Source organism: Anas acuta, chromosome 15, assembly GCF_963932015.1.
Source record: "Anas acuta chromosome 15, bAnaAcu1.1, whole genome shotgun sequence".
Lineage (NCBI taxonomy): Eukaryota > Metazoa > Chordata > Aves > Anseriformes > Anatidae > Anas > Anas acuta.
The window spans coordinates 1568514-1582000 of record NC_088993.1 but is presented as its reverse complement, the minus strand read 5'-3'; the positions used below and the strand labels follow the sequence as shown (position 1 = coordinate 1582000).

Here is a 13487-nt window from a genome sequence, read left to right as displayed (position 1 = left end):
TCTCTCGAGCTTCCCGGTGATGCTGTGCTGGCCATGTGGTTGGTACTGGGAAGGGCAAGGACAAGGCTGGGCACACAGGCAGCAGCGACCTCTCCAGGGGCTGGAATATGGCTCTGTGCTGGCACCCTCAGCTTCCAGGGAAGACTAGGCCTCTCAGGGTGTTTCTCAAGTGCTGCCAAATCCCTGCCCATGATCAGGTGTGGTATTTAATGGGATTTAATTAGCAGGTGCCAAGGAATTTAGCTCCCATGGTGAAAAGTAGTAGTATGCTCGTTCAAAACATAAAATACTTACTTGAATTTTATAGGTATTTATACAACACTTTTTGAGACACATACATCTGTCTGTGCAGTGACTAGTGGTTTATTGTGGTATGTGTAGGATGAGCCATGATGTCTGTGTCTGTATCAAGAGTTACTGAAGGCCTATGGCTGAGTCTTTACCCCCAAAACCGAGGATATGTGACAGCTTAATTAAGAAAAATAAACAAGCTGGTGGAGGAGAAATGTGACGAATGGCAACAGGAGGCTTGGAATAAAAATGCTGAACCAAGAGCAAATTCTGGGCTTTTATTGTGAGCTTTCTCTGTGCTTGGTAGGCTTTGGAAGAACAAAAGTAAAATTATTTCTGGTTTGCTACATTGCACTAACTTGGGAAGGAGCAAGAAATGGTGCAGTAGTCTCCTCCCTACTACCTGTCCTTCAGGAAAGACTCGATGCCAATCTCACTAAGGGAAGCTATAGAGCACAAGTGCCAAGCTGAACAAAAATCACACAGTGGAGCTTCTGATTCCTGTCCTGCTCCTCTCAACATCTAGCTCTGGCCAAGATGCTGATTTTACCCGCTGACCGCAAATAACAGTAGGAGCAATGCGCTGGTGGTCCTCTGCCATGCTCAGTCCCAGAAGACTGTAGCCTCTCCCTTATTCTTCACAAGCACTTTTGTGCACTCCAAACGTCATCCATGGGAATGAAAACAGCCCAAATTCAGGTGCTGTGAGCAAGAATGACTTGGGGGGGGAGGGGAAAGAGGAACAACACTCGCTTAGATCTCTTTGTATGTCTTATCTAGTCAGCTAAATCCTTCTTGTGGGGAGAAAGTAGGACTTCAGCATTTTCCCCCAAAATGCCGGCACAAATCTCCTCCAGTCACATGAATGAAATAGCTTGATGGTGATGGAGATCCCAGCTGCTTCAGGATTTTCTCTTGGGTAGGAAAGGACTTGCAAAACAGTCATGTTACTGCAGGGCTGCCTTATGTCAGGAGCAGAGAAGAACTCAGTGTTCGTCCTGGCATAACAATGACTTGGCATGGGCTCAGCAGCTTTGTTTCTGGGGCCAGCATGCAAGCTCAGGAGGAAAAACAGCTAGACAGCTGCTCCAAGTGCTGTAGGGTGGTTTCTTTTTAAAACCTGCCATCAAGTTATAGCATGTGATTTATTTACTAGTGAAATAACATCCCCACCCTTAAATCATAATTTAAAGATGCAGAGACTCTGATGAGCCTTTTATGAATAACATTCATAAAATCATTTGTGTGTGTCATCTTGTCTGTGCTGGAGACTGCAGAGGCATCACCCCTCTCTGGAGAGAAAGAGGCTGAGATGGGGTTGGAGTGTGTGAGGTGACAGTGACAGCAAAGTGTTACGCATCAGGGTGTTGAATCATGGCACAGGTTTTTGCGTCCAGGTCACCTGAGCTGGAACAGCTACAAAACTTCATAAGGAACTCATGCAGCTTCAAGGGCTGTGCATAAAGCACTCTTTTTGTACTTGTGTAAAGGAAATAAAAATAAGATGACTGATATTACAAATGCAAAATTAGCAATGCAGGTGAAAGCAAGAGTGCTGGGGAAGCACAGCAGGATACAACAGTTAGAGCAATCAAGCTTGAAAAGGAATCAAGGAACAGGAGGTTTACAACATCCTATCTGTCTTGCTTAAGCATGCCTGTCATGTGATCAGTGAAGGTAACTTGTGATTCTAAGCAGACACCCGCAGCAGTATGCTACGGGGCAATAACAAAATTGCTATCAGCTAATTACCAAAGCAGCGTCCTTTGCTGACTGTATGTCAGCGGTGGTAGGTCCCCGTCACTCATGCCATGTTCTGCTGCTGAATGTGTTCAAGCACTGCACATGGAAGATTTCCTTGCAGAGCACTAAAAGCTGTGCTGGCGCATTGGTCATGCTGCTCCCTGCTCATTTGTGGCTTATTGCTAAGCCTCCTCTTGGGACCCAGTGTCATCATAACTAATGCACAACTTAAACCTCAAGGCTGAAGGAAAAGGGAACTGAATTTCTTATTCCAAACTTCTTTTTTAATCCCTGCAGAAACTAACTATTCCTCCCTCCTCCCAAAAATGCAGAGGCTTGCTGCTGGGGATTAATGCACCAAGCCGGGAGCTGAGCTGATCAGGTCACCTGAAGGAATGTAAGTGTACCACCTGCAGCAGAGAGCAGGCAGCTTTGTGTGTACCTGTGAATGGCTTTCTGAGGAACGCAAGGTATCAACAACATCTGGAGGGGCTGACTTAGGAACAGGATGCTGGCACTTCTTTGCCATCAGTTTGGGAAGCTTCTAAGAGAGGGCAGTGATAGGAATAGCAGCTTCCTTCGAAAGGAAATTCAAAATCCAGTAAATCACTTGTTCTAACATAAAAAATAAATAAATAAATAAGAAGTAAACCATATGCCTATGCTACTCATGTTTTCCTTCTTCAGCCTGGTCCATTGTTTTTCAGAGGCCAAGTTTTCCTTGGGCTACTTCTTTCTTTGCTTTTTCCTTTGATTGAATAGATTCTTTGTTTTCTTCTTGGAAACTGCCTCCCTCTTCCCACCCCCATGCTTTTTTTACCCCCTTTCCTCTTTTCCTTCTCAAAAATTGCAGCTGAAGGGAGCTGGCACCCTCACACAGTGCCTTGCTTCTGGATGCAGGAGAGCAGAGGTAGGATTCCCCTCCTTGACTATTAGCTGTCCACAGCATGGACCTGTGTACCCTAAGCTCCCTCTGTGGGGAAAAATGAGCACTCAGAGCATAAATCCCCCGAACTGTTTTAGACTGATTTAGTAAATGTGAAACACATCTAGACTCTTTAGTATCCAGGTCTGCTGGGCATGTTTATATTTAACTGATACCTCCCAGTTTGGGTCTACATGTACTACTGACCTACCTGACGACTTGGGCAAGTCACCTACCAGTCTGTAAAGTGGAATAACGTTATGATTTTCTAACGACTCTAACTTAGTTAAGTTTTACTTTGGCTACAGCAGGACTTGGCTGTGTGCAGTGTTCTTATCCTATGTTACTTTTGCCTTCTTTTTTAACCTTTGGACTCTTTTGCAATAGGAAGTTGTGTCATTTCTTTAATTGGCAAGGGCTTGTCCAACATCTGCAGCCACAGGGATTGGAGCTGGAGTCTGAGACCCCTCTCTTTACAGGCCACAGTCTCCTTCATCCAAAGAGCAGCTAACCCCTCTCTTCCCAGAGCATTACTACTTTCTCAGGGTAGGAAAGAATAGATTAAGATTTCCTCCTTGCTCAGCAGTTTCCTCTCCTCACTAGCAGCCACACCAAAACAGCCCTCTGGACAGTGGCAGGTAAGAGAGGTGACAGGCAGCAAGCTGGCCAGAGTTTGCTTCTTGGGTCTTGTCTCTTCAAAGGAAAGCAAGGGCAGGTCAGCTGGAAGCACCAGGAAGTCATGTAGCACCCAGAGTGCTGCAGCTGGACCTCCACATACCTGCACTCAGACAAAGGCATGGGTGATGGCTTGAACAGGATGCTCAGCAGAAACCCTGCCTGATTCCAGCGACAATGTTACCAAGTCGCTGAGATTCATAACGGATTCATAATATTTTTTAATATGAAATTCTTAGTCTGTTCTTAAAAACAAGACAGCCAATACCCCAAACAAAAACAAATTTTATGAAGGAAAGAAAGCTGCCAAATGCAAGCCATGAAGTTTGAGACTCCAGACCAAAAGATTTGTTTACCAGCGGGATCCAAAGTTAACTGTAAGTTTCACAACTTTTACTCAATCCTGTCAATTTCTAGAGTCTGATCCAGAGATGTGGACTGTTCTTTAGCCTCATCCGCTATTTCTTGAGTGCTAAGCTACATCAAGGTCACCCCTTGACTTTTTTCTCTCTGATGTCTTACTCTATCCCATTTTTGGATTACTTCTCAAACCTGAGGTCACCAGAGGCAGTTGTGCATGCTTTTGCATGGTTAATGAGTTGCAGACTATCTCTTTTGAAACCATTCTGCTGTTTTCATCCATGCTCATTTATACCCAACAACATTATGGTTTTCATTTATTCATCCCGCAGCTTTGTCAAATTCTTCTCTTGCCATGCAGTTCTCTGTTGGTTGGAAGGTTTGGTTTCCCCACAGGAACATCCTGGCTTATAACAGGAAGAACTCTACTTCTTCATCTTCAGTGATTGATTGGTTTTAGAATTGTCTGTAAATGAGGTGCTGGTAGTGTCCTGGATAAAAAATACATGTTCAGTTCCATGCATGACAGATGATATAGCAGGATATCTGATTATTAGTTTTCTCATACAATTCTAACTTTTGGTGCAGGATGAACACAAGGGAAAGATCATGCTCAATCATGAATCATAAATCTCACTGTTGGAGGCATTTGCAAGGACTGCTTGCCCTTTCACCTCTTCCTGAATGGCAGGGTAACTGCATGTTCCAAGGGCCCACAGTTAGCAGGCATTGTGCTGTTTTAGCAACATGACATCAAGCTGATGTATGTTAGACCACAAGCATGAAAATGGTCTGCACCTGTTGGAGCATCAGTGTTTAAATAGGACTTGATGGTTGTGGTCTTGTGCAATGTCCCATGGGATAGTGTTTCCAGGCCTGTCAGTTAGGGCTGCAGGAGCTTTGATCCTTGTTAACGCAAGGATTTACAACATTCATAGTGGGCTGCTGGAAAAATCTCATGCTGTGATGATATGAAAAAATGCATGAGAAAGAACAGCCTCTCAGTGCAAACACCTTTGGTTACATCTTCTCTCCTTTCATTTCCTTCCCATCACCTGAGCAAAAAGCAAACAGAACAAGCAGCAAGGACCACAAAAGCAATTGCAGTGCAGAGAAGCTGCTTATAGTTCTAGCTCAGCTGACTAGTTCAGTTCTTCCTACCCATGCATTCAAGCTGAAGGAGAAGCTAATGCAGAAGAGATGTTTTCCATATCCTCAGATTTTTGACAGTTGCATGTGCTAAAAATCCTGTGAGAGAGAAGAGGCCATAACCTGAAACCAGCAAGAAGTGCCTAATTTTGAGGCTGTGAGAGGACTGAGTTTTTCCCCAGAACCTTGTATCACTTTGGAGTGGGCACCAGGACAGGTCATGTCTGTTGGGGTGCTTTCTCCACTCCCCTTTGAACTTGTGGGTTTGTTTTTAAGTCCTCGTAGTAAGCTCTGCTTGGAGAATTTAATCTGCTCCTACTCATAGATGCCTTTCCTCTGTAGAGTTCCTTAATTATGTGGGAGCACACTAAATATGAATACAAACTAACTCCCACTGTCTGTGCTACTAGCAAAGCCGCATCTGGCATATGGACGCAGCCTTGAAGTGTTCTGCTCTGAATTGCTGGCTATTTTTCCCAGTAAATGTTCAGGGAAGAGTTAACGGTTTTCTGCCAGCATTTGACTAAATCATTTAGCACAAAGCACATGTGATATCTTTAATCTTATCTCTTAAGAGTGCTGTAACATCTAGTGAGCTGCTGTTGCCTGCACACAGTGTACTCTTCTGGCTGAAGTTCTTGTTAGTACCAGCTGAGCTTTCTGTAATTTGGGAACAATCTGTGCTTCCTGTAGGTCAAACTGGTATGTGTGCCACAGAGGTGCTTATGTACTGGAAGATTTGACCTGCTGGGACAGCTGGTGGCTGCCTGGCACCTCTTAGTTTCTGGGATTTTCCAGTTAACCTTGAGGAAGGATGCATGGAATGCTGTCATAAATAGATGTGCAAACAACTCTAAACTGGTACCATAAGCCTTTAGACAAAACTTGTTTTCATGCTGATGAAAGAAGATGTCAGCAGTCTCTGCCACAGTTACGTTGGAACACACGAGTAAGAGGCATTGAGAAAATTTTGGGTTCAGGTTGATGTGAGGCAATTAAGACAAGGATGTTCTTCATGAATGGTTGAGTTTGAAAGTAAACTGTGTAGAAAGTGAGTTAATAGCATGTAGAGGATCTCACAGCTGCCCAGGATGTGGGGAAGTGTGTGGTTTTTCTTCCTAAGGATCATATTTCTTTAATTCTGCAAGTACAAAGCCCTTCCTTTATTAGTTTAAGCAAATTGGTACCAAGTGGTTAAAAGGAAAAAGCAGAAGCGTGTTTATATGAGAGAAGATATGAAATTCATCAGAAGCATAAAGCTGTTACTCTCAGTGTCTACATCATGTTCTGGAGTAGAGACTGGTGTCTGCCTAAATGGAGAAGCCCTTGTTCGTGATTCTAGGGTTGTGATGGAGTCCAGCAGCATCAGGTGATTGGGAAGGCACTGAGCTGGCTGTGCCTCAGGCTAGAACAGTTAATTCCAACTGGAGGGGAGAGCTGACTCCATACTGGGCATCACTCTGCTTGTCTCCTTTGTTGGGACAGTTGTAGGGCTGACAGTCAAAGATGTAGAAGACAGGAAGAACTTCATGTATTCTTAGACAAACTTTTGATATGCTCTTGTCTTTGAGACAACTAAAATGGTGTAAATACTTGCTTGTGTTTCTCCTCAAGGCACAGAGGAGATTTTGGTTTGTTGACGGGTTAGGCCCAGGTTAAAGAACTGGAAAAGGAACAAGATATAACGCTGCCAGGAGACAGGGCTGAGAGCAGAAAGCTGAAGAAGAGCATCACAGCTGAGTGTGAAATTTGTGCTGCGTCATGGTTTGCCCTTACACACTCTTTTCATTAAAGACCAAATTTTTGACTTGCCCTTTGCTAGTTGGCAGTCTTGTGATTAAAGGAGCTGTTTGGCTTGAGGGTAAGACTTAAAATCCCAGGACAGATGAAGCCTTTAATAACGAGCTTGATCTCACTGTGGGAAGGCTAGTGCCTAACTCTTCACACACAATATCAACAGAAGAGTGTACACTTTCTAAACAGTGGGATGGTTTACTAATGTCATTTGTTTTAGCCTAAAGCAACAGCCCTCAGTGTTACTTGTGAAGGATCTGCTGCTGTTATCAAAGGTTGGATCCTCTTCATTGATGCATGAAGCTACCTATCCCTGTATGTGTGCTAACTGATACTGTTCCTGATGCCAACTAACAGGTCTTCAGTCAGTCTGTCCCTGTCAAATGCAGGCACAGCAGGTTGCTAGCCTGATTAGTGCACAATATGACTAAAGCCAAGATCTGTGCCTGTGTGCAGCCACCCTAGAAGCCACTCATGATTTGCCCTTGCACACTAGCTCTGCTGTGTTCTTCACTGCAGTTGGCCAGGAACAGGGTCCCTAGATCCCAGGCTGTTTCTGGCATGTGATTGGAATTATGCCAAGACCTTGTTTATACTCAGAGATGGAGTGTAAACCAATTTTGAAGGGTGGGTCTTGAAAAAAGAAATGCCTAAAAGGAGAAAAAAGTGCTTTACTACCTATGACTTCAACCACCTCTTGCTTGTTTAACAGCAGAGCATGCTCAGCAATTGTCAGAGTTAACCTCAGCAGGCTCCTGCATGAATCAGGGCTTTAAAGACCTGCTGGCTCAACACACATTGTCTTGTGATACAGATCAGAGCAACCCAACATACTCCACTAAGGGGAAAAAAATGTTTTCTTACTTCATTCCAGAGCTGAGGCTTATGCTTTTGTCCAATTCAGACCAACCCATTAAACTAATTACAGCAGTGATAAAAATAAAGTCACTGTCTGAAAGATCAACTCATATCAAGCATGCAGCTTGAAGGGGAGTTTTGACCAAAGTAAATCTTTAGCTGATATGCTATTTTTCCATGTGTGCTAGTTACATAAATACATATGATCACTTACATTAACTGCAACACCATATGGCTTCTAAGAGACTTTCTTCACCATTCAGCACATCTCTTTTGCAAAACCTGGCAATTGGAAACACATGTTAATTGGTCGTACCAGTTAGCAGTCCAGAAATCCAGTTAATTGCACTCTTATATTCAATAATATTCTCTCCACTAGAAACTTCTAAATGTTCCTTACCTAATACTTTGTGCAGGCTTTCTGGTGAACACAATCTTAATACTAACTTTAAGGGGTGTGTTTGTGTGTGAGTGTCAGTTGGAAAGAGTGGCACAAACACCAAATTTAGGTCTGGTTAAGTGCCTGTGGCCTTTAACTTTGGGCCTCAGCAACAGAAAATTTCTGTTATGTTAACCTTCTACCAGGACTCTGCAGCACGTCCTTCTTTCATAGAAAATAATAATAATAATATAACATTTTTATACTAAAATAAATGAAGAAGAATGGGAGTTCTTTTATGATTCATAGACAGATCTTATCGAGTATTTTCAGATTAATATCAAATTCCTCCTCATCTCAAGCCAGATTGTATCTAGTAAAGATGCCGAAGTAAAGTAGAGATAACAGCTTTATAATGGCTGTGTTCCTTGAAGCTGTCTCTTTCTTTTCTGTGCACTTTATTTTTTTCCATATCTTCTTTCTGGTTTCCTTCTCACCCCTATTTTGACCATATCTGGATAATATTCTCTTTCAGTCCCATCTAGCCTTTTGCTCTGTGGTTTGCTGCAGATACACTCCAAGCTCAAATCTTCCCTTTTCCATATTATCAGTCTCTTCAAGCATTCCTTTATTTTTTGCTTCTCTGGACCTAAGTGCATTTCCACTGCTCTTAAAATATTAAAGCAGAGTCCTTTTAGATATAAGTTAGCTAAAAGTGCTGTATATTAATTTCATTGACTGTGTTCTATAAAAAGCTGTTGTAAACATAGCATTTTCCAAAGGAAGCATAAGTAAGCTAAGAAATTCAGATCTGTCAGACAGGACTATAAATATCCACCTATATTAGACATACTCAGGAAGCCGTAAATACATGTATTTACCATATGGGTGACTTAATTTTGTGATTTACCAGAGATAGGCTTTGTGCAGGTTTTCTGGTGAACATGATCTTGATACTAACTGAAGGGATGCGTTTCTGTGTCAGTTAGAGTAAGTGGCACAAACAGCATCTTGGCTTCCTGCAACTGGAGAGAAAAGAGACATGATGTTCAACTTGCCCATGGTATTGCAGCAGGATTTCCTCTTCCCTCCAGCATGTTTCCTACTATTTTTTTCAATAATTTTTTACTGCCAGTTAAGGCTCATTCCTCTGGGAGATTTTCTGTAACTAGTTAAGCTCAGTGCCATTTATTTTTATTTTTTAACTTTAGTGATGTTGAATTCTTCTTTTCTTACCATTCCATTGTTGTTTAATCTCTCCACCTGACCATCTGTTCTGATTATTGTTTAGTATTTACAGTTGTACTACATCAGGAGGATTTGAGGATTTGGCCACAAGAAAAAACACCTCTGTAGTCAAGAGGAGTTCCAACCCACAACTGGTGGGTGCTCATCTGAAGGAGCAGCTAACCAGAATTAGACCCACACAGCATCTCCACTGCATCTCACCAACAAGCTGGTTTGGCTGGATGGCTGCTGAGCGGTGCTGGTATCCACCTGGCTGAAGAACTTGCATGGCAGACAGGCAGACTTGCATGAGCTGTAATTTGAAGTAGATAATTTTGTGTTGCAAAATAGGTGAGAATGGTACAAGTTCTGCTGGGCTCAGCCCTATGGCATGGCAGTATATGTTTCTGTATATTCCTGTAAAAGGGCTTGAAGGAAATTCTCTGCCCTTTAATGATGAATGAAATATTTCCTTCTTCCAATTCTCTATTAACTCACAAATGCATAAGTGACCTTTGAACTTTGTTACATGTTCATAAAATGTGGACTGTGTTTCTAGCCATTGCCAATTCTTGTCACTGGAATTGCAGCATCTTAGTAGCCTTTCAGAGAATGATGTGAGAAGAACAATGCTATCTTCTGACACTTTATCACAGAGTCAGTATCACAAAGGATATGTTCTTTTCCAGGCTAGCTCTTTTTTCTCATGAAAAAAACCTTTGTTCTGTTACTGAGTGGTATTGCTGCTTAGGTCCAGAGTCTCCTCCCTCTGACTAGAGAACATCTCCAGAAGTGAGTAAGGGTTAACTGAAAATGGCGGTTAGAACAGGGAGTTTGAATATAGGAAAAAAAGGCAAACATAAGTTAGATGTAAACTACTTTTGAACATTAGTGGAGGTGACATTTACTCAAAATGATTGGACACTGCATAGAATCACTCAATGAGGTATGGATTTTGGATGTGGGCCACAAATAGCCTGGAGAAATCTGGACTCAAGTCCTGGTTAAAGACTTCAGCTTAGAATTAATATCTTAAAAACTTGCATGGAAAAGCTTTGCCCTAGTCAGACTAGCCTGCAGCATACTGGGAGTACATTTTGTTTCTTTCCATGCCGTATTTATCTCCTGAGCAGGGGAAATAATATTTTTATCAATCAGTGCTCACAATGGTCATCGCAGTTCTAGAAAGCTGCCAGCTGAGGTGACTTTAGAGTCCTGTGCTTTGCAGAAATCAACACATAGAGATGCTCGCTTCATTTACTGAGTTTTAATGGAGCTATTTTGGAACCTGGAGCTCCTGCTCATCAGCCACATACTTCTGGGCAAAATCATTCTCTCACCAGATTGTTTTCAATTAAGCAGTTCTCGCTCTAATGGATTGTGGGCAATGTAGAGTAATTCTGGTTTGAATGAACCAACACCCAACTGAGTGACTGACTGCTACATTTCTGATTGCACAAGCAGCCTGCGTGTAGGCTAGAGAGATGTTCCTTCTTTCTCTTGTTCTCAAGCTTTTTGCCTGAACCCTCTCTATCTGCTTGGAAAAGATGATTTGAAGTGGCTACGATCTCCCTGGATGCCACAGCTGGATTACAGCCTTGTTTCCCTAGGCTCTCTTTAGTGGTGTCCAGCAGCAATGGGTACAAACTGGAGCACAGGAGGCTCCCTCTGAGCACCGGGAGGCACTTCTGTGCTGTGTGGGTGATGGAGGACCAGCACAGGTTGCCCACAGAGGATGTGGAGTCTCCTCCTTGGAGATCTTCAAAAGCTGCCTGAACGTGGGCCTGGCAAGCAGCCCTGGGTGGCCCTGCTTGAGCAGGGATTGGACCAGACAGCCTTCAGAGGTCCCTTACAATGGCAGCCATTCTGTGATTCTGTGCTAAGGGGAGACTGCAGTGGGTGTATGTGGGGGAAGACATCTTAAAATCCAAATTGACTGCTGTAGCTGCTGACCTATCCTTCATGTAGGCAGCAAGGAAGGTTACAAAGTGGTCACTACACAGCTGCAGGAAAGCGCTCTCACCCTCCGTTGGACCATTCCTATAGATCCGGAAAAAGAAAGCCTATGCACTGCTGCTCCAGTCAAGATCAACATGTAGTTTTCCCTTCCAGAGGGAGAGTTGTGTCTGAGAACTGCCACCAGTCTCTCACCAGCCTTTGGTTTTGTTGACATTATGCAAATGGTTTAGGGCAGTCCTCATATGTCCCACTAAGGTCTAGTTTCACCAGGGTTTGGGACCCTTCTTGTACAAAAAGTTGCCTCTTCCAACTCTTCACTGCAACTTTCTGAATGAGAGCTTTTGAGTCCCTATGGGTTAGGATCAGTGGGAAGGCCAACAAGGCAAGCATCCTGGTGGGGGTCTGTTATAGACTGCTGAACCAGGATGAGGAGATGGATGAGGAATTCTACAGACAGCCGGCAGAAGTTGCAAAATCATCAGTGTTTGTTCTCGTGGGGGACTTCAACTTCCCAGATGTATCCTGGAAGCACAGCATAGCCCAGAGAAAGCAGTCTAGGAGGTTTCTGGAAAGCGTGGAAGATAGCTTCCTGACGCAGCTGGTTAGTGAGCCTACCTGGGGAGGTCATAGAATCATAGAATCATAGCATATCCCGAGTTGGAAGGGACCCATGAGGATCATCAAGTCCAACTCCTGGCACCACACAGGTCTGCCCAAAAGTTTAGACCACGTGACTAAGAGCACAGTCCAATCACTTCTTAAATTCAGACAGGCTTGGTGCAGTGATTACATCCCTAGGGAGCCTGTTCCAGTGTGCAACCACCCTCTCGGTGAAGAACCTCTTCCTGATGTCCAGCCTAAACTTCCCCTGCCTCAGCTTAACACTGTTCCCACAGGTCCTATCACTGGTGTTTTCAGAGGATAGGTCACCGGCCAATCCACTCCCCCTCGTGAGGAAGTTGTAGACCATGATGAGGTCCCCCCTCAGCCTCCTTTTCTCCAGGCTGAGCAGGCCCAATGCCCTCACCCACTCCTCTTACATCTTCCCCTCTAGGCCCTTCACCATGTTTGTCACCCTCCTCTGGACACTCTCCAACAGTTTAATGTCCTTCTAGTACTGTGGTGCCCAGAACTGCACACACTACTCAAGGTGAGGCCACACCAGCACAGAGCAGAGCGGGACAATCACCTCCCTCGACCGACTAGTGATGCTGTGCTTGATGCACCCCAGGATACGGTTGGCCCTCCTGGCTGCCAGGGCACACTGCTGGCTCATATTCAACTTGCTGTCAACAACAACCCCCAGATCCCTCTCTGCGGGATCCCCCTCTCCAGATCCCTCTCTCCAGGAGTTGGACTTGACGATCCTTATGGGTCCCTTCCAACTCGGGATATGCTATGATTCTGTGATTCTGTTGGTGGATAGTCGGCTGAATATGAGCCAGCAGTGTGCTCAGGTGGCCAAGAAGGCCAACGGCATCCTGGCTTGTATAAGAAGCAGTGTGGCTAGCAGGGCTAGGGAAGTGATTGTCCCCCTGTACTCGGCTCTGGTGAGGCCGCACCTCAAGTACTGTGTTCAGTTTTGGGCCCCTCGCTACAAGAAGGACATGGAGGTGCTCGAGCGAGTCTAGAGAAGGGCGACGAAGCTGGTGAGAGGTCTGGAGAACGAGTCTTATGAGGAGTGGCTGAGGAAGCTGGGTTTGTTCAGCCTGCAGAAGAGGAGGCTCAGGGGCGATCTTATCACACTCTACAGGTACCTTTAAGGAGGCTGTAGTGAGATGGGGGTTGGTCTGTTCTCCCACGTGCCTGGTGACAGGATGAGGGTGAATGGGCTAAAGTTGCGCCAGGGGTGTTTTAGGTTGAATATTAGGAAGAACTTCATTACTGAGAGGGTTGTTAGGCATTGGAACAGGCTGCCCAGGGAAGTGGTGGAGTCACCATCCCTGGAGGTCTTTAAAAGACGTTTAGATGTAGAGCTTAGTGATATGGTTTAGTGGGGACTGTTAGTGTTAGGTCAGAGGTTGGACTAGATGATCTTGAGGTCTCTTCCAACCTAGACAATTCTATGATTCTGTGATTAGCCTGGGAACGATGGAGAAGATTTTGGGATGCCTGTTGGTACTGAAG

General features: G+C 44.3%; 1 long non-coding RNA gene across 2 annotated transcripts in view; it reads left to right on the top strand.

The window, feature by feature from the left end:
- The window catches only part of LOC137864638 (uncharacterized), a 21174-nt gene extending 9716 nt beyond the window's left edge, over positions 1-11458 (top strand). Inside the window, exon 5 of one of the 2 annotated variants that reach the window (XR_011101578.1) lies at positions 9466-11458. This is a non-coding gene — a long non-coding RNA (uncharacterized lncRNA). Of the gene's footprint in view, positions 1-2331; positions 2618-9465 lie in introns of those variants that run through there. The other variant, XR_011101579.1, reaches the window with a different exon arrangement.
- The last annotated feature ends 2029 nt before the right edge of the window (positions 11459-13487 follow it).